The 20,602-nt window shown below is 43.4% G+C and overlaps 1 protein-coding gene across 1 annotated transcript in view; it reads right to left on the bottom strand.

Moving 5' to 3' along the window:
- Stk39 (serine/threonine kinase 39) overlaps positions 1-20,602 on the bottom strand; it is a 269,282-nt gene that overhangs the window by 207,122 nt on the left and 41,558 nt on the right. The window lies entirely within an intron of this gene.

Raw genomic sequence — 20,602 nt, 5'->3', positions numbered from 1 at the left:
CCTGGGGGAAGGGGGAGCAGTTCTTGCTCTGCAATTAGAAAAGCAGAAATCTGCCCCAGGATCCTTGTGTTTGAAACACAGCCCTTCAGGATGCCAAGCAAAATAATGCAAATGTGTAATTACAAAATCTCTTGGCACTCACGGGAACTTCGTATTTTTAAGTTCTCTTGATCATTAGCTAATGCACTCAAACTCCTAAAAGATGACGGAGCCACACTGTTATCCATGTTTTATAGAAATGGAATGGGGGGGTTAATGATTTGTGGCACAACACCAAGAACTTCTAATCAGATTTAGATTCCATCAGGGCAAAAGACCCCCAGATCAAGGCACCTTAATTCCACAGATGAAACCAAGAAATCGCATCCCAATCATATAAACCCTCTCCTACTGCTAGATGTCCAATGAGAGAACATAGCCTGAGCCTGGGACTGTAAAAAAGAAAAAAAAGGAGACAGAGATGACTCTAACGTTCATCCATAAGTGCTGATTTAGGAAAGGTGGTGTGGGCCCCCTGCCTCCATCAGCTGGGAGTTGGAGGATCAGACTAGTGCTCCTAACCAGTCCTCTGCCTTCAAGGCTTCCATACACACAAAGGCCCAACCTATGTGAACCCCATGTGCTGACCACCCACAGCACAGTAGCATTATAGCCATAAAATTCCCGCTAAAGCTTGTACGGTTTTATTATCAGCCTCATTTTATATGTGAGAAAATGGGAGCCTTGCAATGTTGCCCAAGGTCACATAGCTAATAAGTAAGTACCTGGGCTGGGATCTGAGTCCGTGTGCCAGACGCCCACATCTGTGCAGTCTGTCTACTTCCCACAAGCCAGAGCACAGCCTGCCCTTCCTCACTGGCTTTGGTCTTGCCAGGAACGTATTTCTTCAATATTCAGTGGCTCAACCAAAGAGAACCAACCTGGAGAAAAGGTGCAAGTGGACCTCCCTCTCAGGAACAGGAAGAGTACTGTTGTGGGACACAGTCTTCCTCTCCCAAACTAGGGGCCCTCCAGGAGCCTCAGTCCCACCAGGTTGGCCTCACAGCCCCTAGAGTTGGCTTCAATGCAGAATGTTCCAGATATCAAGTCAAACACTACAAAGAGTCCTGCTGATAGAAAAATGTGTTTTTCATCTCCCAGAACAAGAGACTGTCAGTGAGGGAAGCCACAGAGAAAGGACTAAGTAGCTGGTTAGCAGTGGGCCTGGGACCCAGCAGAAAAATCAACAAACATTTTACCTAGCTGCTGGAAGAATGCCATAACACTCTTCTATCAGTTTTCCACCCCGCAGTTGCACCCTTAATACATCGCCCTGAGTATTTTCTAATCAGCGCAATTGAAGAACAGAAGGCAGGCCAGCTCCCAGGAAAGACTGAATAGCTGTATATAACATCAGGTCCTCCCATCTGCCCTTGACTTACAATCCCAGACTTCCACTAACACATTAAAGAATGCAGTCACAAACAAGAATTTGAAAAATCGTTGGGCAGTGGCAGCACACGCCTTTAATCCCAGCACTCGGGAGGCAGAGGCAGGTGGATCTCTGAGTTCGAGGCCAGCCTGGTCTACAAAGCTGCTACACAGTCTCAAAAAATCAAAAAAAAAAAAAAAAAAAAAAAAAAAAAAAAAAAAGGGATTCAAAAAGGCAAGTCTCCAGCTCTATAGGACTCTCACTGCACTTTATCTCTGCAGGGTAAATACGAAACTATATGGCAGAAGCCCACTGCACTAGCAAGAAAGGATATAATCTTCTCCTGAACACTGGGAGCTTTCATTTTGAATCCAGGGATACCCTTTAACTGCAAAAGGCATCAAGGACCAAGTTAAAATGAGATGACATCCTAAAGACCAAGTCTTCACCCTCACAGTGAGGTAAAAGATGCATTTTTTTTTTCCTCTTGCAGTAATTGAAAAACATAGGCTTAGGACTCCATAACAAGGCATGCCAGTTGGTGTTTGTTTGTTTGTTTCCAAAATGCCAGCCAGGACACACCAGTCATGAACTCGGTGTGGGTGGGTGGAGGCTAGTACCTTCTGGAAGGCAGCTTCAGAATGTATGCCAGGGAGGAGTGAGAACAGCTTTGTGTAGCTCTGGTTCAAAGCGTGTTCTACTGTGAGTCGTGATCAAAACTTGGAAGCCTGCTGCACCAGAGTGGAGAGTCCCGGGGGTAAAGGAAATCCATGCTTTGCCACCAAAGGAAGAGGTGACCTAACAACTTTTCAAAGGTCCATTTAGAAATAATGACACAGTTTTGCTTTAAAGATTTGTAGGTATTTTGCTGAACAAATAAAGGAAGCCTTAAAATGTAGGCTAAGAAATCCAGGAAATAAACAAGTGTTAGCAATGTGAGGTAAAGTGGAAGCAAGGGAAATTTTCAACTACAACTCACTATCATTTATTTGATGGTGTGTTTCTAATGCAGATCATCCTTGGGACCAGGAAGCCTTCAACATTTCTCGTTTTATTCCAGACTTCTGTCCAAAGTGAATTAAAGCATTCTGTAGGCCCATGTGTCAGACTAAAAAAAGCTGTCTTTCTGTCTTTTCAGGCAGTTTTAAGTCAATTGATCTCAACTTATTTCTCTGGTAATTCCAGGCAAAGAACAGCTTTTAAGTTTTAGACGGAAATTATTGCCAGGCAGTGGTGGCGTGTGCCTTTAATCCCAGCACTCAGGAAGCAGAGGCAGGCGGATATCTGTAAGTTGGAGGCCAGCCTGGTCTATAATGCGAGTTCCAGGATTACAGTGATCGCAGACAGTGGCAGTTTCCTTGGAACTCCTGACCAGGGTACAAATGAGTCTTTGGGTGGGCATGTATTCTCATTTCCTCATCTGTACTGCTGCTTGGACTGAACTGATCAGCAGAAACCTGAACAGCTGCACTCACACTTCGAGTTACTCACAGAAATACTTCCTAGACATGTAACTTAGTGTCATAACTTTGGATTTCAGCAAGTCCATAAGAAACATAGACTTCGGTGTTTCTTTTACTAAAAAAAATACATCATATCAGTGTTGTCAGAAATGTCTAAACAGTACGGTCAAAGCTCTTAGTTCTATGACCCATGTTAACAAATTCCTCCTTGCATGTTTGCTGGTACAAAAATGTCTCATTCCTAAACAACTTAAGAGAACATGAGACACATATCATGCTCCCCTTTTCTGTTGTGAAAATCAGAAATGAGATGTAAATTTCTTCTTTAACCACAAGAAGTGTCTTAGTGTGGGTCTCCTGTGACTTCCCTCTCCTCCCCATCACACAGACCCCAGCATCTTATTCCTTCATACTTAGAAGTATTTCCCTTATATAATCCAATGTTCACAGGGCCTAACCCAGTAACAACTCATTGAAACAAGACTCCCTGGCTACCCAACTGGAAAGTCTAGGCTTAACAGCCACAAGAAAACTTCAGACACAAAAAGGCAACAAGAGGTCACTGACATTAATTCATCATCAAACAGAAACTAAAGCCCTACCATGTGGCAGGCAGGCAATTCACTGGAAGATAAAAGTCCAAAGGTGACTGGCTCCTAATATAAGCAGGATAAATCCTTCTACAAGATCATCCATGAAGAATAAAGATGGAGCTGGGCAGCTGCAGTGGCTTGAGCTTTTACTACACACTACAAATACATATGGTAAAAGCCACAACCCACAGTGAACTTAGAAAAAGGGCTCTGGGAGGTGGTATAGACAACAAAAGTTCCTCAGTATCATCGGTATAGTAACTGACAAGCAAGAATTCACTTTCCTCTCTTCCCATCCAGAGAAAAAGTACTAGGTCTACAAACAGGAAAGTGGACTCACAGAAAACATGTAGGCCAGGACCCTGAGCTACACTGCCCAGCCTCCTGAACTTGGAAGTCGATTTTAGTCTGTGGTTCAGGCCACTTGAACTATGATATTTTGTTATAGCAGCCCCAGAAGACTGACACAAAGCCATCCAATGTCTATTCTGAGCCACTCTTCCACTGACACCTCTGGTGAATGCCATGCTAATTACAAGTTCTGACCTAATTAAGTCAATAACCAGAGGCAAGAATCACCGTAAGGGCCTTTGGTAAATCAGTGTAGTTTCCACATCTTAGGTTAGCAAGATCGTTAAAAATGAGGTTAGATGACTGTCTTAGTCACTGTGCTATTGCTGTGAAGAGACAAATGACCAAAGCAACTCTTTTCAAGAAAGCATTTAATTGGGAGTTTGCTTACAATTTTAAAGGGTTAGGCCATGAACATCATGGCAGGAAACTGCCATGAGATGGAGCAGTAACTTTACATCCTGACCTGCAGGGAGCAGGTAGAGAGACACTTAGGCTAGCATACACTTTTGAAACCTCAAAGCCCACCCCAGTGGGCCCACCTCCTCCCACAAGGCCACACCTCCTAATGCTTCCCAAACAATTCCACTAACCAGTGACCAAGCATTCAAACATATGAACCTGTGGGGCCATGCACATCACACCACCACAATGAAGACTCTACTCATCAAACATATGAGTTCCCTACTGTCTAAACTTCAGCTTCCTTAATGGACTAATTAAATCTACTTATATGGCTCAATAGCATGTTTCACTTCTGAAAACAGCAATCCAGTAAATGTAAGGCACTTCTGCTGGGACTCACTGCTCCCTGCAAACCATGAAAAAGGCCAACTTTACCTACAGGCTGTATGTCTATGGCATGTAAGGGACCCAGGCCAAAGCTCTTCTGTGTTAGAAACAATGCTTAGCATCAGGAAGGTTCTGCTGGTTTGAAGGGAAGGAGAGAACTCTAAAGTTGGAAGCAAAAGGCTGAATGCTTCTTCATGTCTGATACAACATGAAACACAGGAGAACCTAATATGTAAAAGACAGTTCAGAGAATTCAGCAGCAGTGACTGATGGATTACTATTCTATAGCAAGACTTGATGTAATCAACTTTAGTTGTCTCTCTTAAGACACATCTTTAAATCATCTGTGACCATTAATTACACAGGTTCACACCCTAATACTACACCATATTAACTGTTTCTCTTTGAATGGACTTGTTAACTTCTCCATGACTCAGTTTCTTATCTGTTATATGGTGGTAAGAATATCCAGCTTAAAGGGAGGGTTGTCAGGATCTAGCAAATTAATTCATGGGAAACCCTTGGAATGGTGTCCAGTACACGATAAGTCCTAACTAAAATTTAGCTAGGGTCTGAGTTAGGGTTTCTGTTGTTTTGACGAAATACCATGACCAAAAAGCAAGTTGTGGAAGAAAGAGTTTGTTTGGTTTATACTTCTACATTGCTGTTCATCACTGAAGGAAGTCAGAACAAGAGCTCAAGCAGGACAGGATCCTGGAAGCAGGAGCATTACAGAGACCATGGAGGCTTGCTGCTTACTGGCTTGCTCCTTCATGACTTTCTCAGCCTGCTTTCTTATAACACCCAGGACCACCAGTCCATGGATGGTACCACCCACAATGGGCTGGGCCCTTCCCATTGATTAACCATTGAGAAAATGCCTTACATCTGGATCTCACTGAGGCATTGCCTTGTCTGAGGCTCCTTCCCCTCTAATGCCTAATGTTTGTGTTAAGTTGGCACACAAAACCAGCCAGTACAGCTAGCATTGCTCTTTAAGGAAATCTCAACTTGTCATTTTAATACTGTATAATATTCCATGGCATTGATGCACCCTAATTTATTCAGCTCTTGTGCTAAAAGAGTTATCTCTTATAATAAGCAGTATCTTTCCCTCTAATAACTGATAACATCTACTAGGTTACACACACATAGGTGCACACTTACTCCAAAACAAAGTTAGTTCATGTTAAAGTCAGGATGCAGCTGATTTCCCAGTAACAACTTCCCCTAAGTTGCAAGGCTGGGGCTGGGCATGGCATTAAGTCTGACATTCACAATGCTCACTGGAAAGGAGTCTATCATCACACCCTACTTACATTAGGAACACCAAGCCAAACTTTAATAAGGGCTAGGGCCTTTCCCAGCATACAGAAGGACTCTTTAATTATGTTGATCAGCCATATACCCATTCTGCCAGTGAGTACAGTCCAGAGCCATATCGGGTTTTCTTTATAGAAGTGTTGGCATGTGGTGTATAGAGCACAAAACAAATGGCTTTGGCTCACAGCTTTCTTCCAGCCCTCTTTGCCCAGCTTACTCTGTTCTATTTATATCCAACCTTACAGCACACAAAGCCAACCAGTCACTTGAGGGCCAGAAACTGACCAGGGGAGACGCTGATGAATGGATACACTGGTGAGAATTACAGAGGTATAGGCACTTAGCCTGGAAAGATTGTCTGGACTTGCAGAAAAGCTGTAAAGCCAGATTTATGTCAGATGTCCCCAATTGTTAAAGTTGGTGATGGGTTTCTTGTTGCCGTTTTCAACATAAAAGCATTGAGTCTTGCAAGGAGAGGTTTTTCCTTGGGCCACATTTTACTTAAAAATAATACTGGTATTTGGTCCCGCCCCCGTGCCCCCCCACCTCCCCCCTCCCGTGTACCCACTCTTACATGATGGCCCGAATTTTAAAGTATGTACTAGGTCATGCACATAAAGCTGTCATCTGTTTAGATGACAAATGACCACATAACTGGTGTGATGGTGCTGGGAAATAAAACTTTCACATGTAAGAGAGTGAAACTCGATCCTTATCTCTCATCCTGTACAAACAGCAACTTCAGATGGATCAAAGACCGAAATGCTAGACCTGAAACTCTCAAACTATCAAAAGAAAAAAGTAGAGAAAACACCTCGAGGTGCAGCTGGGGCTTTCTGGAAAGAACTCTATTTGCTCAGGAAACAATAGCAACAAACCAAACCGTGAAAATTAAAAGCTTCTGCCCAGAAAACAATCAGGTGAAGAAGCATCCTCCAAAACAGGTGAAAATCCGCTAAATACAAGTGTGACTGAGGGTAAGTATCTAGAATACACAAAGCACTCAAAAAACAAAAGGAACCTAAGAGCAAGCAAATCTATGGACATGCTGGCTAATGCTCAAGTATGATGGAGATGGCGCAGGCATACTTTATGCACAGGCATGAGGACTTGAGTTTCTATCCCCAGCACCTACGCCAAGAAAGCCAGTGGCAGGAGCAGGTAATCCCAGCCCTGGGAAGGAGACGAGAGGAGACTGACTAGCCATTCTAGCTAAATCAATCAATTTTTAGACACTCTGTCTCAAAACCTAAGGTGGGCATCAACTGAGGAAGACTTGTGAGATTCTCTGGCCTTAACATACAAGCGCACACAGACGCAGACAAATACAAAAGATGAAGTGCAACGGGCCAACCAACGTGTGAAAAAATGTTCAACCAGTGCTAGCCATCAGAGGTATGCAAATTACTACTTCACTCTGAGATCCCAAACTCACCCTAGTCAGAATGGCAGTGAAAAGAGAAAACAACTAATCAATGATGACAAGGAAAATGACAAAAGGGAACTCATAGAGAGCCCTGGTGGGAATGTGACCCAGCCCAGACACAATGGAAATCTGCATGGAGGTTCCTCACAAAACTCAAACTAGACCTATCATTTCACCCATCTCTGTACTCCTGTCCATCAGCCTATCACAGAGATATCTGCACAGCAATGTGTACTGAAGATCTGTTCAGAAGTGCTAAACTTATCAAAACCATGTAGCTAAAGCACAGAAAAAAAGAAAAAAAAAAAAAAAAAAAAAAGTAGGCCCAGGTTCTGACTTTAAGCAAGAAAGCAGGAACCTGGGGGTGTGAAATCAAACTAGACAGATGTAAATAAGCTCATCTGAGACTTCAGGGTTAAGTCATAAATAACAAAATCATATTCTTCACAACAACATAGATGGAAATGAAGACTGAGATTAAGGGAACTAAGTCAGTCTCAAGACAAACATTGCATATTTTTTTATGATTCATGGATATGAATGAATACACAAAATTGTATATAAATGACATGAACATAAAATCATGTATCCCGTGCATGAAATATGACATGCCATTATGTTACATATGTAGAATCACATATGTGTATGACATGAAAGTAGAAACAAAACTGACTAGGAAAACGAAGAGGACTAATGGAAAGAGGGACAGGGAGACAAAAGATTCTAAGGTTTGTAAGAGAAAACATGCTTAAAATACAATACATGTGTACATGAAAATACCCTTATAAGCCCCAGTACACCAATCAAAATTATCATACTGTGACGGGAACACACAGTGACATCTCAAATCATTCACAAGGAAGGACAATTGGGAGAAAAGTATCACAAGTCAGTTGCTACAGGCATTAATGTACAAAGCAGATTCTGCGGGTGCTCTGTCTGCATGAATGTACAATACCAGGAGGCTATGAGGAGTCCCACATAACAAAGCCACATTTTCCAATGTAGCCATAAACATTAGTGACCTTGTGTATGTCATAGCTAAGCCTGTTGATATCCCCTTATGCATTTGGCAATGAAAAGGCTCAAGATAGGAGAGAGGGAAAGAGGGAGGCAGAGACAGACAGAAACTGAAAAATGTCCGTATGTTTCACCTCTGACCTTCCTGAGCAAGTCAGCTTGGCAAAGCATTTAGAGGTCACCATCCTCGCCAAGCACAAGCAAGGTGGCCCTTGTATGGAACTCATCAAGCAAACACCTAATTACTGCCACAGAAAAACACAAAGTAGCCCCAGGTTCTGATTTTAAGTGAGATAACGGGAAGCTGGGGCATGGAATCAAGCTGGAAAAATGTAAACAAGCTTACCTTAGGCTTCAAACTACACTAACCCAACCAGTGAAGAGCTGGAAGGGTAAACTATGCTCAAATCTCCTGCAGGAGGCACATGAAAGAAAACCGGTAACAGCTGTAACAGTCTTCAACAAAAATCGCTAATTTTAGGGTCACATAGGAAAATACTAAGCATGAGTTAAAGGTTCAGATTGCAAAATATGTGTTATGCTGCTCAACTGCACCCAACTCATTGTGATTAGGACCAAGATTTACTCCCTAGTTCTTTTTCTTCTTAAATAACATACACATACACATACACATACACATACACATACACATACACACACACACACACACACACACACACACACACACACACACACACATTTACACACACCACTCTGTGGCTATGACTACTTACCAATTAAAAATACATTGAACACTCAGTGGTAGTGCATCCTATAGTATGTCTGAGGCTTCGGGGCACCAGTCCCATAAAATAGAAAGAGTCTGAAGCACTCATAGGTCTAGCCCCTCAGAGATAAAACTGTTTTCTAGAACTTTAAATCTGAAGTTGAGAGGACTTCTTACAGTGAAACACACAAGCTCTTCATTAGCAAACAGCACCCAGTTTTGTTATGGAGGAAGAGGGGAAACAATATACTCCAGGGACTGATGACGAAGTACATGGGCTGAATGAAGCCGTCTTGAAGAACCGCAAGCAGAACCTGCCACTTCGCCAAGGCTCCCAGAGATGCCCGGCACCCTTCATCCTGACACTTACATGCTCGTGGTCCTTCCGCCCCTGCTTAGAAAACGGATGGCTCTTATAAGTATTGCCGTTGTGGTGAAGCATGTACCATCCCACCACTGGGGAGGCCATTTGAGGACAAGGGAAGTAGAACCGTGTTCCATTCTGGGTACACAGAGGAGAGGAAGAGCTACCCAGTTACCATGCTAACTCGCTAATTCTCCCTCTGCTACTTGTGCAAATGGGGAGCTCTGGGGAACGCAGCAGGGAGCTCTGAGTGCCGAGCCTTGGGAGCCACTTGCCTTGAAGTACTTCTCATTTGCACAACATCCTGTTCAGTTCTGGAGTCAGGAGTCACAGCACACCTTACCCTAAAGAGCCAAGTTCTGCCAGAATAGGCTGGGAACTTCCCACTTTAAAGATGGATCCAGGAGGCAGCAGGGCAGAACCACACAAAATGTGTCAGATTAGTAAAACCAAGAAACTTCAGTGGAAAACTCCTAACAGGAGAACTGGTGCCAGGCAAAGGGCCTCAACAACCCTCCATTCCTGTGTCTCAGGATACACTTCATCAGGCCCTGAACCACGGCATGCACACAATCCATGGAGAAACGTCTCGTTTTTACACTCAGCAAAGGGTCATACTGAAGTCCTCACCCAACCTCTGGCAGGACTGAAAACTTCCCTGTTCTGCTGAGGGGGCAGTAGCTCCTCCCAGCAAAACCCACTTGTTCTACTGATTAAATCAGCCAAATGGAGGCCAACATTCCACAGAGGAATGTCCATTACCATTCACACAGATAAACAGATACACCCACTGGCAAAAGCCAAAAGGCACAAGTGTCCCACTTTGAATAGGCACAGCAAGGCAGTGAGTGGCCTCTACTTCCTGTAATGCTCCAGCCTTAAGCCATCTGGAAATGGGAAGGGTGTGAATACGAAAAGAGTACCTACTTCCATGCACACTGGTTTTGTATCAAAAGAAAGAAGCCATCACTCTGACTGGGCACAATGCTGGGAATGCAGAGTCTCAAAAGTAGATGATGGATATTGTGTGTGTGTGTGTGTGTGTGTGTGTGTGTGTGTGTGTGTGTGTGTGTTGTGTGTGTGTGTGTGTGTGTGTGTGTGTGTGTGTGTAGGGGGGGTACCTTTTCTCACAGCCAAGTACATTAGGACCTATAGGCTAAGCATGGATTTCACAGTCAGCCTCAACTTTGGAGGTCTTCTTTCAAAGGTCACTGCCATAACCTCCATCCAAGTGTCTAGGATAATCACAGTCTGGGCACTGTTTAACAAGAATGTATCAGATCCAAATTTTTGTTAGTTTGTTCTCTGTGTAGCCTTTGCTGTCCTGGAACTCAATTCTGTAGACCAGGCTAGACTCGAACTCACAGAGGTCGGCCTGTCTTTGCTCCCTGAGTGATTAAAGGCATGGGCCACCACTGTCTGGCAGACCCAAATTTCTGTATTATTACCCTTGAATGTATAAGGACAGTTGGTACTGAGAGCCTTGCAGAGGTAGGTAACTGCTGTCTTTTGCTTGCCTTTTCTAATTGAGGAATCAGGCACAGCCACAGCAGTAACTTGCCCAAGACAATATTGCTTAGAGCAGTCTACTGCAGACACCCTCAGTCATAACCAAGGAAAGGACAGGAAGCCAAGAGGCAAGGGGCTGCAAACCCTACATCCTAAGAATGTGCCTTTCCAGCACCTCCATATAATCACCTCCAATCCCGCTGAGGCCCTGTTCCTGTTTGGTTCCTTTTAATGGCCCTCTTGTGAATCCTATGGCTCTGAAAACAACCATCATGACCACATAGCAATTGTTACACAGAAAACTTTCTTTGTGGAGAAATGTGTCAGGTTCCCAGCTAACTAAACATTTCTAGCTACTATATCCATGAAGCAGCAAGTAACCAAACAGTTTCCCCAGCTCAAGAACAGAGCTGCTTTTTAAAAAGAAGAAGTCCTGAGTTGGAGAGATGATGGCTCAGTGGTTAAGAGCACTGCCTGCTCCTCCAAGGGTCATGGTGGCTCATAACCATCTGTAATGAGATATGGTGCCCCTTCTATATATCAAAAAGCACTAAAAGAGAGAGAGGGAGAGGGAGGGAGAGAGGGGGGAGGCAGAGAAAGGGAGGGAGGGAGGGGAGGGAAAGGAGAGAGACAGACAGACAGAGACAGAGAGAGACAGAGACAGAGACAGAGAGAGAAGTCCATTCATTAACCGTCTTCAGAACTGAACTGCTGCTTATCTGGTCTCCCTTGCCAAGCTGAGTTTCTCCCCAAAGTTCCAACTACAGATCAGGGAAGCAGGTAACTGAGATGACTGCACAAGGGACAAAGGGGGGCGGGGAGAAACAACTACATGTATGGTTGTGGGTGCAACTGTGTATGTGTAAATGTGAAACCAGAGAACAGCCTTGATTTAAAGGACAGTATCTGTCACTGAAACTGAGGCTCACTGATTGGCTGGACAGAGAGCCCTTGGTTCTTCCTGTCTCTGCCTCTAGCACTGGGATTATAGCTTTTTTTTCAAGTTTTATTTATTTAGTTCTGAATAATAATGTTTGTCTTCATGTATGTATGTGCACCTTCAGTGTGCCTGGTACCACAAAGGCTGGTATCACAGATGTTTCTTCGTTGCCATGGAGGTACTGGGGATCTAACTCAGATCTTTGCATCAGAGAGCTGGCCCTCTTAACTGCTGAGCTGTCTTTCCAGCACCTACTTCCAGCTTCTTACCTGGGTGCTGGGGATCTGAACTCACATTTTCATGACTAGATAGCAAGTATTTTACAGACTGGCCATCTCCCCAGCCCTCCTATATGGAAACTACACTCTTCAGAGTGTACATCCAGGAACTCAGACATGTGGCATACCTCTAAGCTGTGTTCTACCAAGAGATGTTAGGATGACATATGTTTTAGTGGCCAGGTGGTTATTCATTTACTACTATTTTTAATAGCTATGTTGATTTAGATTGATAAGTACTTGCTAAATCGATCTTTTAATAGGAAAATAGGAAAAGATGGCCAGGCAGGTAGGCAGGACACAGCATACACAGAGTCTTATAAGCAAGAATGCTTTGGAACATTACATAAAGGAAACCGCAAGATGGTTTCTATTGTGCAATGGTCACTGTAGGGTCCTGTGTGGAGGTAAGGTTGTACATGATACAATCTGATAGAGCATGACGAATTAAGGAGGTGCCACATATATATGTTCAAGTACAACTTGGTGAGTGCATGAGCACAAGCAGCCTGGGGGAAGAAAGTGGCTGGACTTTGGATGTATCTGATCTACAGTCACAGCACTTGCTGATGGTGGACTGGAAGATAATTGCAGGAAGAAAGCATTCAGGGATTAAAACAAAACATATAATCACTGTTTCTACAGGCTACCACTGTATTCTAGATAAACAAATAGCCATTATTCTCTCTGTCCTTCCCCAAACTGCAACAGTGCTGGCCCACTCAACAAAACATGGCTAGCCTGCTCCAGATGACATTTTTAAAGACTGGCAACCACACATTGTTTGCTCAACCTCCAATATCACATCCAAAAACAAACAAACAAACAAAAAAAAAAAGGAAAGAAAGGAAAGCCTGCAGGTTGCAGGAAGGAGTCTCTCTGGAAACCAGGCTGTCACTCTCTCCCAAGTATGGAGTAGGAAGAGGGGAGCAGAGAAGGAGGCATTTCACACAGCAAAGAGTTACTTCACTGAAAACAGCTCCATCCTTCTGATGGGGGTCCAGACAGGTGCACTGCCCTCCTCTACAGAAACCTTCTGAAAACCAAAAGATTGCAATTTAAATATTCTGCACGTGTAGGCATTTTTCCATCAACTGCTTTGTGTGGCTTTAAGAAAAATCTAGTAAATGGAAGCACTTTCTTCCTTTCCTTTACTAAAACGAAACCGTATTAAGCAACGACAGTTACTACATTAAAAAAAAAAAAATCTTCTTAACCAAACCCATCACAGTGGGCTGTTATGTGCCTACACTTATTCACTCATGTACACACAAACTCTTACAAAGACTAGACTCACACCTATATTCACAATTATGAGCTTGTATTCTGCTGTTGTCATTAGGTCATACTTTCCATGTTTGCAATGTGTGTCTACAATTACATACACTGTGGTGCAACATCCCAACATGTTATCAAGCCATAAACGACTGCCGATAGCCCTTGAATTCTCCTTTACCTCAGTGTGACATAATGTCGCAAAGGGGATAACCCACCTTTGATGCAAATAAATTCTCACACGATGCCAAGTGGATAAGCTTCAAGGCTTTTGCACAGTTGCCTCATTTGGTGAGTCACCAAGTCACTTGTAAAATCACTTTATCTGTCAATGATTTGCCCAACCAAGTGAGTACAGATGAGACAGTCAATTTTGTTTAGAGATTATTCACCAGGGAGCCTACCATAACTCACCACAAAACATGCACTTCTTTGTTTTTATGGGAGGAAGGACACAAACCCAGAGTTTAGAGTTCTCTAGCACTGTCCCTCCGTCATAGCCTACAGTCACTAGATGGCTAGTGAGATGTCAGCAGGAGTCTACCGGTCTCCCTGAATGTCTCAGAGAAAGTTCTGGATTAGCTCATGATATGCCAACATGTGGTTTATAAACTCAGCACTGTATATAAAACACACAAATAAATGTCATTGGCAGAGAGATGACCTTCAAGGTCTCCTAGCTCGGGGAGGCACACCTGCAAGTCACATGCCCAATTAGTCCCCAGCATCCCAGCGAGCCTCCAGATTCTTCCCGATGACACTGGGTTCTAAGCAATATTCAACACAGCAGGAGGTTCCAGTTTCAGGAAACTTCTACACCTCTTGATTCCTTGACAACTTGAGGGTCTTGTTGTTCGGGGAACGTGAAATTAACACCCTTGGCATTGGCTCTCAGCTTTGAAAGTAGGCCTGCAGCAGGCAGCCTGGCAAGTCCTCTCTCCCTGGCTTTTCCTCTGCTCACTTGAACCTGGGAACCCAGCTGTTTCTGAAGAACTTCAGGAGAGAGGAGCAGTGGTTGTCAACAGGTCAGCTGCTACCATAGGAGGACTTGACTCCATCCCAGAAAAAAATGAGCCATGCTCTGCTACTTGGCAGCTGTATTCTATTTCAAAGCCGGTAGAGGAATAGTGCCATGCTAAGTTCTGTGATGGCACCCAGTGCAATGAGAACTGAGAACCCTGTGTTTTAACTTTAAGATAATTCTGATTTTTTCATCTTCTGACAAGACTTACATGGAACAAAGAACTCAAAGGACATTCAAATCTTCAGAGAGCGAGAATCCTGCCATATCAAACCTTGCTAGAATTAACTAAATTGTCAGCAGAGCCTTGGACAAGTCTAGGCTACAAGGGTATATGGATGTCATATTCAATTCTATGATAGTATCTGACCTGGGTTATAGTTCCAATCATCTTCATCAAGAACCAAAATACCAAAAGAGACCAACAAAATAATATTCCATTTTCCATTCCCCTTTGCTTCTCTTGTGATTATTACCATTTTCATGTAAAAGGTAAATGCAGGAAAATGGCTGATGCCAGTGAGAGCTGTCTTATCTAGCCAGTGGACAGCCCTAAAATAGGTCCCCAGTGCCGAAAAATAAAATATATAAAACTATGTACCCAAAGCTATATGTCAAAATATCTAACAAGTTGGAATGGATGATGAAGGCTATGTTGTATCAGCCATTAGCCCTAGAGATCAGCACCCCTTAAATGTATTAAACATGTATATCCTGTATCGCCCTCTCAATTCACTTTCAACTGTAAGACTAACATCTTCAAAAGATGCATGAGTTTAAAGTGTACTAAGGAGCCCATTCCATTAAACACATACTTCTGTTCCAGTACTGTTTAAACTAAACATCCGTCTTCTCGTACCGGCTTACATGGAGTTTTATGACCTTTCCTTGACTTATTGTTATAAAATTCAGAGCTCAGGCACCTAGCGTTATAACATAGAACATCTCTTATTAAGTCAGATAAACTAAGAATTACTTGACAGATGTCTTAAACGTATGGGTTGGAAAAAAATACCAACCCAGAATACAATGGCTTTTCAGTTGACATGTTTTATCTAGGATTTCTAGGATTTGTATTCACAGCTTAAAATTCATTAAAGTCAACCAATTTGGGACTTCAAAGACAGTGTGTGGGAAAGGGGAGGGTCAATAAGGTGTTAATATTTGAAGGCCCCTTTCTATGGTTACATTTTCCAAGTGCACTCCAGAGTTGACTTTTCATTTCTTAACTGAATGATGGAGATTCCTTCCTAGATTTTTCTCTTTAAATATTTTTTGACTCATAGCCCACACTGCAGAGGCCAAGGCATAGCTGGCAGGGAGACGCCATGTCTAACAGAAAGATGTGGGTGGAACGTTTCCCATGAAAAGAGACCTCTAAGAACACACACAGGCCCAGAGTTCTAGAGAGGCACTGGTGTGTATTTATAGGCAAGCCCGAGCTGTTTATTTTGTCCTCGTGTCAGGAAATTACAAACATTCATTTCAGAGTCGGCAAGCTCTGGTCATCAAGGGTCCGCTCAGAAAGCCAGTCTTGAAGCCCTTAAGCCACAAATGTAAAAGGAAACTTCTGAAAATGTTCCAGCTGTGACCATTTTAGAGTTTCAGGTCTGCAGACATGACTCAGGGAAGGATGGGACAAACTACACACAAACGACTTACAAGTGTGTACTGTCACTGCACTCCTAAAAGAATATAGTTGGGTGCTGAGAGAAATCCTGCCCAGGGCTCACTTCTCACTGACATGCCTTCCCAGGCCTCCTGAAACCAAGTGTCATCTCCTTGCAACCTGTTCCTTCCTCACCCCCCCAATCACAAGGACATCAGTCAGTCAGTGAACAAGGACCATTTACTAGCTGGCCTCCTGCTATGATACTAGCTGGGCTTCCTGCTATGATTCCCAAAAGGTTTCTTAGGCTATGGAGTCAAAATCATGTTCAAGGAAGACCATACAATTGTAAGACATGGCTAGATGTTGAAAGAAAAGACAAACAATAGCTTTTTTATTCTTGCAACAGCAGCTCTGAAAATTACTCTGTCAATGACTTCAGAGAAACAGAAAACAACTAGCAAGAGGCAAGCCCTCCTGAACAGACAGACAGACAGACACACACGCCAGAGAGCCAGGACTTCTGGTCCATCTTCGTTAGCTGTGGGCCACCTGCACCAGGACCACCTGGCTTTCTGAGAAAGACACATTTAAGACTCAGCAGAATGTCCCAAACACAGTCTCTCTAGGGATAGATACACGGCCTGCACAAGAAAAACTGGCCTTATTCATTAGCTGATGGCTTTATGATTTCAGTGAGGAAGGAGCATGTTCTAAGGATAAAGCTTGCTCTCAGGAGGTCTTATTAGAGTAAGAGCAAGTTGCATTTTAACCAGCTCCTAGACCCTTTCACACAACAGACAGAAATACTACCGTCACTCAAAGTTACGACTATCTTCATTAGAAATCATATTGAAACACCAGGTCTAGACATGATCTGATGCATATTATACCACCAATCACCCATGCTAGGAGTAGCTTAACCCCATTTTGGGCCTGACAAAACTAAGCCCAAGTTCACACTTTTCTTGGGTGGCCCATTAAAAAGTTGTATCTGGGTCCCTCTGACACATGGAAAAGTCCCCTTCCATGTGAACCCCTCTAAAAAGCAGAAGACATAACTGTCTCTTTATTCTCTTAGTGTCCATCCACCAACAATAAGCCATGATGTCCCCAGTGTCACCTCAATGATGCTTTCATCTACGCTGGCCCTAAGCACAAATGGCTGGACTACAAGAATGATACGTATGAACTGGGTTACTAAGCTCTTAAGAGAAATGACACATAAAAAAATTGGAAAAACATCTAGAGATTTGAAAACATAAAGATAACCAACACATAGCTGTGCAGGTTTATGTTCTACCTATTACTTGAGTTCAGGCAGAAGGATTGCTTGGAACAGCCTAGACAGCGTTGCAAGACCCAGCATCTGCAGCAAACAGCAACAGAAAAGAGAGAAGAGATAGGAGACACATCTAATTAGTTAACTAAGATGAAGCCAGGAGAGTATAGCCACATATAGAAGATGGGGAGGACTCGTTTTCATATGTGCTTCCAAACAGCTCACTTAACACATGGGTCGGTCCTCAGGCTGACCATGGAGATGACCCTTCTGAGATGGCACAGTGTGGCACTGGTTTATGTGTTATATAATGTCACTTCCAGGAAGATTTTCATAAAGGGACCTCTGCCTGTAGTGTGAGTTTATCAACCTGGCCTGTTATTTATGATCCACCACGGCACTGGGTGTTATAAAGTGTGCAATGGCAACTGGTCTCTATCTCTAGAGGCTAGCAGTGGGTCCCTTGCTGACACCTTGTGACAACCAAAAGTGTCTACTGAAATGGACAAATGTATCAAAAATAGAACGAAACAGGCAGGGCAAGACCCCTTTTAACTGAGGGCAAGGGTCTCAGAGTTAGAGAGGCTCTCCCTAAAAGAGTGAAGAGAAGAAAGGAATGGGTCGGGGGAATAATCAGACACTGGTTTCTTATACCAAGACTCTAGATGCCTCAGACATTGAGAACTGAAATTATCTGCGGGGAAAATCCAGAACCTTGGATAATCGGCCTGAGGTGGCCAAGAGTCAAATGTACTCAGGAAAATAACAAAAAAAGATGCAGGAAGAAAAAAAAAAAAAGGATTAAAACTGGTGTTCAGCCCTGTGAGGCCCCACTGTATAAAATGTCAAGGCTTTGCCTCCTGGGAAACATTTTGTCCAAAGCTGAGTCTATGAGAAAGAGCATGCCAGAATTGTCAGCAGTGTCAGGCAGAGGGCCTATCATTGTGCTGATGTGATACTGAGACTAAACACCCTGGAATGTGAAACGTGGGGGGTGGGAGGGAGCAAAAGCACTGGGCTTCTTCTATACCAGGGGCCTCCTGCCACTTGAAACACACCAAAGGCCATAAAACTTACAGGCCAGATGTGTGTTCTTAAAAAGCTTGTGAAAGGCACTAGGTGTTCAAAGAGTAGAAGCAGCCCGGGGGTTCTGAGGGTTTAACAAGCACTTGACCATGGGCACAGGTGACTTGCTGGGAACTGTACACAAAGTCAGGCTGCCACACCTGGCCTCACCCGCTAGGTAGGCACCTTGAGGCAACTTTAGAAACAGTCACTGGAGTGACACAGCCAGAGGTACTTTCTGTGTTTGACAAGGTTGCCTGTCCCACATTGCCTCCTGCCCCACACCAATTATGGCCAAACTAAGGGAAAGAACCTGTCATTCAAGCAAGAGGACCAGATAATCTGGCAGGAAGTTCCTTGACACCAGTGGAGAGTTACAGGGAAGAGCCGCAGTTCCTCATTCCCTTATCCGGGGAGCCAGAGGCTAAAGTCAGCGAGGAAGGTAGAACCAGAGTCCATGGAACAGTCTGGATTCAGCTGCCCAATGACAGCTGATAGAAACAGTGCATAGCACACAGGGTGCAGCACCTTCACCCCCAGGTCAGGCTATGCTCCCTGTTAATCAAAGGGCAAGGTGTCCAAAGCAGCTGGACAAGCAGCCTGTGCCTGCAGTCCCAGATACTTGAGAAGCTGACATGGCAGGAGGATCCCTTAGGTCTAGGAGGTAGGCACATAGTTTTTAATTCCCTGGAATCACAAAAAGAAAAAAAGATAATAGATAACAGGCATCTGTCTCTACATTATTTCCATTTTACCACATACTTGGAATTTTCCATAAAAAGTGTTCAAAATAATTTTTTCTTTTTTATGGGTTTTAACTTATTTGTTTTGTTTATTTTTTGAGCTTGGGTTTCTCTTTGTAGCCTTGGCTGTTCTGGAACTCACTCTGTAGACAAGGCTGACCTCGAACTCAGAGATCCACCTGCCTCTGCCTCCCGAGTGCTGGGAGGCAGAGGCAGATGTGCACCACTGTGCCCAGCTCTGAAAGCAAGTTTTGAGTAATACTAATTCTATTCTAGAGTGGTACAAGAGGAAAATAAATATGCATTAAATAAAAATAACAATCTATAAAATATTATGAGCATAGTACAAAATTTTTGAGAATACAATATACAACAAAATATTAATTATTGTTATCTTTTGAAAGTGGAATAACAGGTGACTTGTTTTTCATGCATTTATAAACTTTTAATCTTTCTTTTAATGAACTTTGCCATCCAAAAGCTGTGTGCTTAAAAAAACAAACAAAAAAAAAGATGCAGTGCTGGAATCAAATCCAGAGCTCCCCATCACTGCTCCTCACCTCCAGACAGAAAGAAATTGAAATGGTTAAGACGCTTGCCCAGCATGTGCAAAGCCCTGGACTTGGTTCTTAGTTCCATAGAAAAGAGACAATGACCACAAACTTTCATAAAAGAATTAGTGAGAAAATAGTCAAGACAATGACATCTATTGTAATTAGCATTTACTGGGCAATTAAAACATGCCAGCTATTGTATGTAGTGGTTTGCATAAATTACTAGATTTGGCAAATGTTGCTAATAAGTTACTTAAACCAAATGGGTTTCTAGATTAGCTTCACTCAACTGGTAAACGCTATACAAAAATTTCCAAATCTGAAACACTTGAGTTCCCACACATTTCAGATAAGGGATACACAACCGGTGCTAAAAACCCTAAGATAACTCCTAAGCCCCACGTTACAGATAAGAACAAAGGCTCCAAGAAAGAATCACCCTGTGCCTCAAACAACTGCTCACATTCCTATGTGATGCAAGCTGGGCCTCCTCCCAAAGGCTGTGCCTTAACAAGCACAAGAGTCGGGAGGAAGAAGAGTGGTGAGAAGGCAGTAGAGGGAGAACCAGGGCAGCACACACTACAGAATCTGGCTCAGCCTCTAACCCAGCAGGGCTCTTCTCCACAGATGTGCCTCACACGGCAGCAGAACCATACATATATTCTGATGTCAGGGACAAGTAATGAGCATTCTGGAAAAAGACACGACACAGGCCAGGGCTGTGACTCAGTGAGTCAAAGTGCTTGTCATGCAAGTCTGGTGACTCGAGTTTGAACCCCAGGATCCCCAGGAAGGTGGAAGGAAGGAAGGAAGGTAGGAAGGAAGGAAGGAAGGAAGGAAGGAAGGAAGGAAGGAA

The sequence above is a fragment of the Cricetulus griseus genome, chromosome 6, assembly GCF_003668045.3.
Source record: "Cricetulus griseus strain 17A/GY chromosome 6, alternate assembly CriGri-PICRH-1.0, whole genome shotgun sequence".
Classification (NCBI taxonomy): Eukaryota; Metazoa; Chordata; class Mammalia; order Rodentia; family Cricetidae; genus Cricetulus; species Cricetulus griseus.
Note: the sequence above shows the minus strand (reverse complement) of the source record. Positions and strands in the feature narration are given on the sequence as shown.